Source organism: Ruditapes philippinarum, unplaced genomic scaffold (assembly GCF_026571515.1).
Source record: "Ruditapes philippinarum isolate M1 unplaced genomic scaffold, ASM2657151v2 ctg6806_1_1_1_1, whole genome shotgun sequence".
In the NCBI taxonomy this organism is placed as follows: Eukaryota; Metazoa; Mollusca; class Bivalvia; order Venerida; family Veneridae; genus Ruditapes; species Ruditapes philippinarum.
Genome location: NW_026856120.1, coordinates 36797 through 49051, shown reverse-complemented (window position 1 = coordinate 49051; position 12255 = coordinate 36797).

Genomic DNA, 12255 nt, shown 5'->3' with positions numbered 1-12255 from the left:
ATCACTTGATCACTCACATTGAATAAACTTAATTGATTTCTGAAATGCACGCCCTGCAAAAACCAAATGGTTTTTAATTATAGAGACATTCCTGAACAGAGACAGAAACGCATTAACTGTTAAATGTTGCAGACTTGGTTTGGTTGAGCTGTTTATAGACGGTACTCGTAAGTGAAAACTACCTTCCACGCCCCAGTATCAGCGGTTTAAGAAGAATTCAACATTTACACATGTAAATAATGTAATTTTTATTAAAAGAATCATTCACAAACATTTAGAACCATTGGTTATAATAACAGTGTAAGCATTTAATCAAATATCAGAAGTAAATAATTTACATTTACCAGACAACACATTTTTTTTCAATGACAAATTAAGAATTATAATGAGTGATTTAAATATAGATTTTACGATTTGATTCTTTCATTCCTGTCAGTTATTAAAAATCTTTATTTTTAAACTGATGGTGTCAAAAATTATAAATGCTGAATGAAATATTTTTTTCAAATCATTATTTAAGAAAATGGTTTAAATTATAACGCTTATAAATAAACATACCGATTGTTATATTTATGTTTTTGAAAGTATTTTACAAAAGAAATGGGAACTGTCCTACATATTTTTGTATAACTGTAATATGCCCTAATGGTAACAATATTTCTAGAAATTTAATAATAACCATTTTGCAATTTCAGTATTTCTGATTTTTTTTCAATTTTAACTCCCTGTATTTTCAAATTAAAGTGCTATACATTCCAAATGCTAGTAATTCCACCAATTTGTATAAACTATGTTATCCATATTCTTTGTTTAAATTAAATTATAATACTTATTTATCTCTCTTAAAATTAGAGTAAAAATTCAATGTCCTCGTATTTTTCGTAGCAATTCCTTTATATTTTCAAAACATGATTACATTAAATTTCTTTATTTAAAAAAACAACAACAAAAAAAAACAACAACAAAAAACAACAACAACAACACAACCACCACCAACAACAGATAAACCTTGTAAATGTTACTGTTACTAAATTCTTATCATAAAATATATGTATTATTAATATGGTATTGTCTGACTTAACAAATTGTATCATGTCTACACTTAATTTTATACGAGTATACCTACAAGTAATCTAAAAGGTATTTAAGTTAATGTGTTAAATCAGATTGATTGATTTATATTTACTTGAGTAATGATTATATTTGTTTAACGGTTTTATGGCAACTTTATAGTATTTAATAAATAAAAATTCAAATTATTTTGTATATTATACCGAATATATGATGCAAACAATCGGTCAACGTCTTCACAATAGTAATATTGTTTTGATAAATTTAGTGCATCATATTTGTAACATGAAAGAAACGCTGGGTCAACGGCATTTATGACAGCATCATTAAACTGTATGCTAATGTATCATATGGTGCCGAATGACGTATTTGTCTTGTTTATTCTCCTTCTGGAAGCAAACTAGTATAGACCTTCATTAAATCTATCAGACGTTCTGAATTTCTTTTGTCATAATAAGTTGCAAATATCCTCGCATGCCGTGTATGACTTTTCATATGATAAAAACAATCGGTAAAAGTCTTTACAACAGTATTATTGTTTTGATCAATTTAGTGCATCATATTTGTAACACGAAACAAGCGGTCGGGCAACGGCATTTATGACAGCATCATTAAACTGTATGTTAATGTATCATATGGTGCCGAGTGACGAATTTATCTTGTTTATTCTCCTTCTGGAAGACATCAAATCTATCAGACGTTCAGAATTTGTGAGAAATGTAAGGCATGGCATACTGTTTAAATAATGAGATAAAATTCGCGCCATCTACGTTCACTGTCTACCTCATTAGTGATAGCATTTGGTTCTAATAATAACTTGCAAAGTGACACTAAGGTTTTGAAGCCCGCTGATTTGGACTTTTTTAATGAAATTAAGAGAGACTGATATTTTAAAGAATAACTGCTTAGGTAAAGTCTTATATAAGAGTATAAATTGTAAAACAATTTAGGTACATGTATATAAAATCAGATGATACTTTTCCGTCTCAGGTAAACAAAGATATAGTAATATTGATTACAATAGAAGGCGACAAATATCCACTGCATTGTTAATTTCTAATGGCCGTTTATGATTTTGTAACTTTACTTCATGGTTTTATTGGGGATTATGCATCGTTGCACCGTTAATTGTATTAAACCTTTTTGATTTTGAAAACTGTATCACAGTTAAGCAAAGCAGATTTCAATTAACATTCGGACCATACGTCGATTGAGTTTAGAATGCCGCTAAAATAAGCAGCATCTTAAAGCACGTTCGCCAGCAACCTGGCTCCCAGATTATAATTGCGACAAAGTATGACGTTTTGAAGCGCACGCGACAGATAAAAAGGATAATTTTAATCCATTAATAAATTTTCGATTTGACACTGTTGTTTAATTAATTTTACTATTCTATAAGTTGCGATACGATTTTGTCCTTTTTCTATATAAAACAAAACCTAAAGGAAGATCCGTTGTTAATGTTGAGAGAACTTGTAGGTTTACCGTTTTGCCAAAAATGTTATACCATTGTATTGTAACTGTCTTTACGTGTATGTATATGTTTCTTTTTTGCCAATAAGATATGTTTAAATCATATAATATAAAACTAATATTCAATTTTGAAGATACAGCTTTTGAAGCGGTAAACTTTTATAAATGTATTTGTATCACTCTATTTAAAAGTAGAAACTGTCATTCCAATCGAAATTGCACTGCACAACATGCTTCCAATTCAAAATACAACCTGTTTTCTCTATGTACCTGTCAAACAGTAAATGAATTCATTTGACAGTTTAGTAGGCTCTTCCTCTGACAAATATGAAATACATGAGGTATCCGACAAAGAACTTTTGAAGATATTTTTACGGCGAATATTATATGTGAAACTTTCTACAAATATCTTCGCACTTTACGGGAATTTCGAGCGCGTGCTACTACCCTGTAAACAAATATAGATATCATTTAATATTAAATAAATATTAAAAGATATAGACGCTTCAATTGCAAAATAATTTGTGCCATTCAAATCAAAATATATTTCGAAGAGACAGAAAAAAGTTTTCCTCACATACAGAAAATTGTCAAATGAAATTTTCCCTCAGAGGTTTTAAAGTATCCTTTCCACGTGTGTTCAAAAGATTATATCTGTTTCTTTTTTGCATTGCTGGAAAGTACAAATACAAAAAAAACGATGATATATATGAAAACACCAGCCTCAAAATGAGTTTATCTTCTTTAAAACTTACAATAATTTTATATGAAATATAGTAACTAAATTCAAAACCTTTTAAGTAAGTACTATGATAGCTACCAAAGAAAGATTGTTGATAATAATAATACGACCACCATTTCAGTAATTTTAAAGAATAATAAATCCTTTGCAATTTCAAGAGAAAAATGAATGGAATTCTTATAATAAGAAAATAAAAGAAATTGCAACTTATCGTTTAACCGAAAAATTGCAAATTGCCATTAATCGCAAATATACAAATGTAATTAAATGAATACGGATAAATCAAGCAAAGGAACTAGCTAAACGCGCACTGATAAATGTATATCACTCATACCGTTTAGCAGTATAAAGGTCTTTAACCTGTTTGACACATCATTTATAGAATACTGTTGTCTTGTAATCTCCAGAGACTAGCCTAATTTATTCTTCATATATTTTCTAAATTAGCATTATATACAATTACATTTTCATCAAGTTTTGATATAAATATAATCTAACTGCAAAGAACCATTTTAAAATAAACAGTGTAATTTAACTTCCAGATTATTGCCATCTTTTGCTTGTAAATTCATAAACAGTTTGGAGAAGAATATTTTGTTCTAAATCATTTCCATAGCATGTAAAGCTGAATCTGTATATCATGTATTGTATATTTTGTGGAATAAAATATGTTCAAACTAATAGAAGCATTCATAGAAATCCGGATACCTAGTTTTCGAATCGTGAATTTTTGAATACTTGACTTTACTGCCAATATATTACTGCTCGACATAAATATATGCGTAATTTTGAAGTATAGAGTTGGTCATTTATAAAGATAGTCTTGTTTCTGCTTGATTGCTTTACACGTAGAAAAATAAGACAACAGTAAATTTTACATATTCTATTTTGTACAAGGAGGTTTGAAGGACAGCTAAATTATCTTCCGCAGCGGACATAAGGGTGTGCTTCTGGACCTTAAACCAACCAGAGGTCGTTTGTGGCCTAAGTTCGTTGACTTCAAACTACTTACCCCTCAACGCTGTGAGTTCGAATCCCGACAGGGACTTTGGATTCTTTCATGTGAGGAATCTATCCAACTTGCTTACGGAACGTCGGTGGTTCTACTCAGGTGCCCGTTCGTGCCTGAAATAATGCACGGTAGGGCACCTGAGGTCTTCCTCTACCAGTAAAACTGGAACGTCGACATATGACCTATACTGTGTCGGTCTGCATATCATAGCCACATTTGCTAATCACAAATGTCTGTTTCAGTTATTGATCAACTATCTTCCATGTTTAGATAGTAGATATCATTGACATTAAAATGACATTTGACAAAAGTATCAAGGGAGTCATATTTTAAAGAAATTAGAAAATGTTAAATATTTTTTCTAGTCATTTAATTGTCCAGAAGCATATGATAAAATAGGGAAAGCTTTCTGGCAGATAATATTTCTAGCTGAACGTCATCTGATTTTTTCAAAACAACGAGAAGTTTTTGATCCAGTTTTAAAGTGAATCCATAAGAAAATTGCACAATGGAAAAACTAATCATTAAATGTTAAACACGTGAAATTTATAATAACAATAATTTATAACTCAATATGGGAGAAAATAAGTAGAACTAACAACACGTATTGAATAAAGTACAATGACCTTTTTTGTAATTGCTGATTTACTTTTAGCTTATTGTCTTTTCTATTGTCTGTCAACAAAATATGCACCGTGAACCGTTTTATCACAGAAAAAAAACTTACAACAAGTACAGACATAATTCAATATTATTTTTATCTTAAAAATATTATTTTCTATCATTAAAAAAAGATTTTTATATAAATTTATGATACTGTAATGTTATAAACATAGACAAAAGGTTAATTGATATATTATTGAACTTTTTTGATTTGCAATTTATACATAAATAAAACTTCTTGTGTTGACAGTGTGAAAATATACGAATAATTTTACCTAATTTATCTTTAAAAGTGCAAGGCATTGACCGGAAACCTTAACCATGTGAATTTATTTGTAAATTACATTGTTGTTATATACCGGCCAGAATGCCCAGAAGAAAGGGCGTTAGGTCATTGACTGCAGGGAACAAGACTACAATGTTGTGTTGTTATCTTCCGTAAGTGGAGAAATTAACATTTTCTTGCAGGTACAGGTATAAAATTAATGAGTCGTCATGACATAATCTTACGAGATGCAATAAATGCAAAAAATTCAATAAATGAATATTTTGCTTTGAATTTAAAGACAGATATACGGGTCAAATCCAATAAATTGTTGAGACTGGGGATTTGAATAATTACTGCTGTCACATATAATACAAGTTAATGACATTAAAACAGAAATATGATAACATGACCGAGATAAATTGTTGTCTGTACAGATGTAATATAATATTATACGTAATGCGTTAAATGAACCAAACAAAAAAATACAATTTGTGACCGAGTAATTACTCTGCTTTTCAATTTATCTGTATTTTCATCAAGAATCAATTTATTGTTTTGAAATTTTGATTGCGCTGAATAAAATAAACATAGGCATTGCAATTAAAGAATCGTTTCGTACAAATGACAGAGATGAAGAGTACAACTATTCTCAAACTATAGCAACAATACTGTATGATAAAGTCTTGACCAGTTTAAATGATTAATAGCTGATTTATCTACAATTCTGTTTAGAAGTCCGCAGATTGGAAGGAGTAGGAAGAGAAATCTCCCTCTGTTAAATAAATCACGTGTTATTAGTCTTAACTACATGTGAGGCATTTAGAATATAACACTTCATGGTGTCTTTCCCAAGAGCATGATTATGAGGGGTAACTTATTAGAATTCAAGTATACCCACTTGTTTTAATACAGAGATATGACGTTTGAACATGGCATAAGATGGCAGTTACCCAATCACAATATTTTCTGTCAGTGATTGATCAAAGCAAACCAGAAACCTTGATTCGAATGCTATGATTTTGCAAATATCTTCTACAATGGTTAAATATATTTCGTATTTACATTTATTAAGACAATACATTTTATTGATTAAAAACCTTCTGTAATATTTCAATCACCATTTTCAATCAAATGAAAATCGAGATACCACTTTATATCTTGAATGTTATAAGAAAACAAACACTCAACGAGACGAACACACACCACTTTTTGTTTTATTTACATGGTAATTATTTGTTTGTTTCTGATAGGAATTACATTTTGGACAGATGTTTTGTCGGTATCGACATTCTGTAATATGGTTTTGCAGCTGTTTGAACTGTAATGAGTGTCAGAATGCCGATTGCAAGCTAAGGAAGATGTAGATAACAGATAATTATTCCGTTTTTAAACGTTCATTTACCTCAGCTTTATAGGCTTTAAAATATTCAATAGAAATAAAAATGTCCTCCTTTAAACAGTTATATCATTTGTATCACAACATATATGATAAAAATAGCATCAAAGTCATAGTCAAATACCCATTCAAAAAGCAACAGGATTTGGAAATGTTATCCTTTTTCACACGTACGCACGCAAGAAAATAGTACACCCACTCGCACGCGAGCGTCATAGGATCCTACATAAATAATATTTAATTATAATGTGGTATAATGTCGGTATCTCACTCTTAAAAACAATGTATGATATCTGCTTCAATGGGAAACTAACTGATGTGAAGAAAATCAGCTTATCTACCAGTATATACAAACAAGACCGATAAGTGATCACATGTGTCGCCTCATGATGGCCAATTTCATGTTGGGACAAGTTTTGTGACATACATACAGACAGACGGACAGTGCACAACAAGACTTGGTACTGATCATTTCTGTAAAGTTTGGATAAAATTGCACCAGTAGTTTATGATAAGTAGTCCGGACAAGCTTTTGTGTCGGACGGACGGACGGACAGACGGACGTTCTAACAGGAGAGTAATTATGTGGCTACTCTATTGTTCTCTCTGGCAACAAACAGAAAAAAACACCTTTTTATCAAAGGGCCATCACTCGGCCAAAAATCATTCAACCGGAAAACCCGTGCAATATGCGCAAGGACTTGAGCTACAGATCAATCCTGTAAAGTTTCATTGAAATTGCATTAGTGGTATAAAAGAAGTAGTCCGGACAAACTTTAAAAATAAAAAATATTAAAGGGCCATAACTTACAAAAATCATTGAACCGGAAAATGCTGACAATATGCACAACTAGACTTGGTACTGATCATTCCTGTAAAGTTTGGATGAAATTGCACCAGTAGTTTATGAGAAGTAATCCGGACAAGCTTTTGTGTGTCTGGCAACACACAGAAAAAAACACCTTTTTATCAAAGGGCCATAACTCGGCCAAAAATCATTCAACCGGAAAACCCGTGCAATATGCGCAAGGACTTGAGCTACAGATCAATCCTGTAAAGTTTCAATGAAATTGCATTAGTGGTATAAGAGAAGTAGTCCGGACAAACTTAAAAAAATAAAAATTATTAAAGGGCCATAACTCTGACAAAAATCATTGAACCGGAAAATGCTGACAATATGCACAACAAGACTTGGTATTGATCATTCCTGTAAAGTTTGGATGAAATTGCACCAGTAGTTTATGAGGAATAGTCCGGACAAGTTTTGTGTCGGACGGACGGACGGACAGACGGACGTTCTAACAGGAGAGTAATTATGTGGCTACTCTATTGTTCTCTCTATTGTTCTTTTTAGCCACACAAAAGAAAACAGCCACATAAAAGCATTAAGGAATGAATGACATCAAAGAGAAAAGAGAAAGAACAGTTACCTATTGTCCCTCTAGCCACATAATTACTGTCCTGTGAGTGCGAACAGACAGACAGACGGACAGACAGACGACGGAAAGTGATCCCTTTATGTCGCCACTACTCCGTAGAGGCGACACACAAATTGCTTTGAAATTTGTATAAATATTTCTTTATCTTGTAAATAACGTTTTGTTTGAAATATATTATATATATAATTGAAATGGAGAAAGTCACCGTTAGCCGGTGCTAGAGGGCATGGACGGTAACTTGCATTTTTCAGTACTGTCCATGAACAGACTCAATCAAACCGAGCCCGCAACATTTTAATTTTGTCGTTTTGGGTGTTCCTATGGAATTCTGTTTTCTTCTAATTGAATCATCTGTGGTCTGATGGATAGCTGATAGCAAAAATATGGAACCCTGTACAATATTGGGCTATACAGAACTATTGATAACAATTTATATTGTTTTTACCTTGGACACCATAATTATGTTATAAAAGAGTCCTTGTGATATTACATTTTATTCAAACACTATTACTCTAAATAAATTGCCAGCCAAACTGATCGCGAAATTGTGCATAAGCTCACGTCATTTGTCATTTTTGCCTGCCTAATACACACATGTACTGCAAATTCATCCGGACATACGCTGAATTTGCGTGATGTCAAAGCAGTTTGAATTCTCTTATTAACAAGACTGTCTAACTTTATCTCTATTCTCTATGTATAATTATCAATACTTCCCGTGACAAAAGACTAGTATACTTTTATTCTGAAAGTTAATCTGTTACTATTTGTCGAACGCTGCTCGTTAAAAGCAGAATATAACATATTCTACATGTTAATTTTATGCTCTTGTTTCTCATATATATTAAAAAAGGAAACTAGTTGCCTTAAAATGCCTCAAGGTTTACTTTGTGTTTTGGCTAGCAGGTATCTGTTTCTTGTAAATAAGTACTTTCACTTATATCAGAACGAAACAGTCTCCCATAAATGACATATAGACGCCAAATATGTAAATAAAAGTGAACGGAATATAGATCAACAGATACAACAATGTAAAATATCAAAAAGAACACTTCTCACCAGTAGTTCAAGTTATTCTTACACAAATACAAAAACAAATACACTTACATGTATTATAGTATAATTGAACGTATTTATTAATAAATAAATAGTCAAATTACTTTGCAATGATATAGAAACATTCAGGTATTTATATGTCGTTATAAAAACATTTATCTCAATCTTTTACAGAAAAAGAAGCCACGAAGTGGCAAATTGTAATACTAATGAAGAAAGATCTGAAATTCTTCATAACAAAGACATGACTTCACTGCGTGACTTTTGTCAATAAAAAAAGTTGCAAACAAGGAAGAAGAAGTTCTCAAGGCATCAATTTGTTAAAGCCATATCGTCTTTGTGCCGATTTTATACACACTTAGGAATCAGTTTGCCAACAAGGCAAAAATTATTACAGATTACTAATGAATAAGGCTGTTAATACGATATTTATACATGTATGTAATGATGTTGTAGAAAACAGGTCTATTTTCCCCATGAATTATTGCTTTAATGCATTGAAAAAGCTTCAACAATATCAAACCTATATGTCCAGGCGTTAGAGAATTTGTTTTAAAGAGCACACACATGCTAATGTGATTGAACATGAATAGTGCGTTAAAGTGGGTTAAGAAGAACGTACTTAAGATATAATTTTAATTGTTCTCCTTTATCTTAAATGTCATAGACAAACGAGCTGATCATTTGTTAAATGAGTATTTTTTGGGATAAATTATAACTATTTAAGCGGAGCAAAATATGTATATCACAACAATCAACGCACAATTGACCACGGATATATCGTTACTGCTTTTATATGCTGTAAAAACTCTCCTTGCACATTTAGTGTTAAAGATCTAGAAAGTTCATATCTTAATCGAAGTTAACACACTTTACTGCATAAAGAACAAAAAATAAATGTGTAAACATGCATTCCCTAAATAATTGAACCACGAATTTATTACTTTCATTCGCAAGTTTTCCAGTATCAAAATTGATTAATGAAAAACAATACGTGAGATGCATACACCTAAATGTTTTGAACAAGCATTTCTTACGGCAAATCAAACTAGCATAGCTTTCTGCCAGTAGTTGATTGCTTATCACAGCTGTTTGATGCCATACATAAGACACATTGAATAATCCGATAAAGTTTACACTAAATGCAATCAATAGCTGTGACCAAAACGGATATTATGTTTCAACAAATACGGCAGAAAATATACGTATCAAACCCGACTTTCAAGGTTAACTATGTAATTCTTGTATGCTATTTCATTGGCATGCTTTTTACAGTTTGGCTATACAACATTTTCCTAGCCGAGCGTTCCTGAAATCAATTTAACTTTTGATAAAAAAAACACACGTTCTATTGTATTGCTTAAGTGGGTAAATGCGCATTTACAAATTTCTGATTCTAATGAGTAGTTTTCATCTTTCCCTATTTGTTTTTCCCCAAGAGTGCATGTAAAACCTCAACAGTAGTTTGAACGAAAATATAACTTACTTTTTAAATTCGATAAGTGTTGCTGTCTTTTAGTGCGATAGCTATACTAATGGCATAAGGAAATTCATATTTTTACGCTGGCATATTCGTCTTTTCATAATATAAAGACACCGTGAGTCTGTCATTATTTATATGACTGCGACACAAAGATTATTCTTATAAATAATGTAATTCCTATACAGTGCTTATTTCAATATGCAAATTATCTTTTGCACTGACACGATAAAGTCAAATGAATTTGCATACGACCGAGAAAGGAAGATGGTTTTATTTGTTAACTTTTATTTTTCATTTAAATGCCCTATTTACTGTCTATATTATTTAAATTGAGTGATCTGTTGTTCAAAATATTTAAGAGTAAGAAACAAATCTTTAAATACAACATCTGATAAATGATTGACATTATTCTCGTTATCAAATCGTCAACATTTGAACAGTATGTTGAACAAGCGTGCTTCATTCTCTCAGTATAATTGTAATGAATGTTATCAATGTTATTCAAGCTAAATAATTAAGAAATAATCGAAGTTAGTGTTGTGGCAGATGTTAACTTAAAAAATCAAATTTGATTAAGCTCCTCTACATATATATGAAGCAAAACATTTACATACAGTATAGACATTCTTTCCTTACCGATTCACATATGCAAATATATACTAAAATGATGGTCTGAATCAATGAAATAAACATTCAATATGTTAAATACACAATTAAGTGCTATTTAACGACTGATCGCATACATCTTACAGAAACATTTTATTAAATGAAAAGGGCAGACCAACTTACAAGTTATTTTAATGTTCATAATAAAACCAGTTAACAACATTATATACCGCATTGTCACATCAGTATAAAAATACCTTTCTTGACAGTTGCGTTTATTGAACGCCGCCTTTCCTTGTTGATCTTGTTTATCATATTTTAATGCTAACATGACTGAATTCTAACATGATTTTGTAAAATCAAACCGAGTCTGCAATTCTTATGTTATTTTGTTGTGATTAATGCTTCCGAGGGATCACTTTCTTTCAAGATTTTTATACTTCACAACAGCAGGTGTCAAGTGCTGTGTGGCAACTGTAAAAAGTTGCCCCGTACTTCACTTCAGTGTTGTTATATTTTTCTGGTCCTTCGGGATCATTGATGCCGGCACTATTAAGTGTTGAGAATTGAGTACCACTCAAGCCGGTGGTAGAGGCGTGAGGGATGTTGCACTTATTCATTATTCCTCATGTACAAACTCAATCAAACCGAGTCTGCAATTCTTATGTAATTTTGTTGTGATTAATGCTTCCGAGGGATCACTTTCTTTCCAGATTTTTATACTTCACAACAGCAGGTGTCAAGTGCTGTGTGGCGGCTGTAAAAAGTTGCCCCGTGCATCACTTTAGTGTTCTAATATTTTTTTAGTCCTTCGGGATCATTGATGCCGGCACTTTTAAGTGTTGAGAATTGAATACCGCTCAAACTGGTGCTATGGGGCGTGAGGGATGTTGTACTTTTTCATTACCCCTCATGTACAGACTCAATCAAACCGAGGCTGCAATTCTTATGTAATTTTGTTGTGATTAATGCTTCCGAGGGATCATTTTCTTTCCAGATTTTTTTGTCACTTCACACAAAGAGGAAATGATCAATGCTTACCTGCA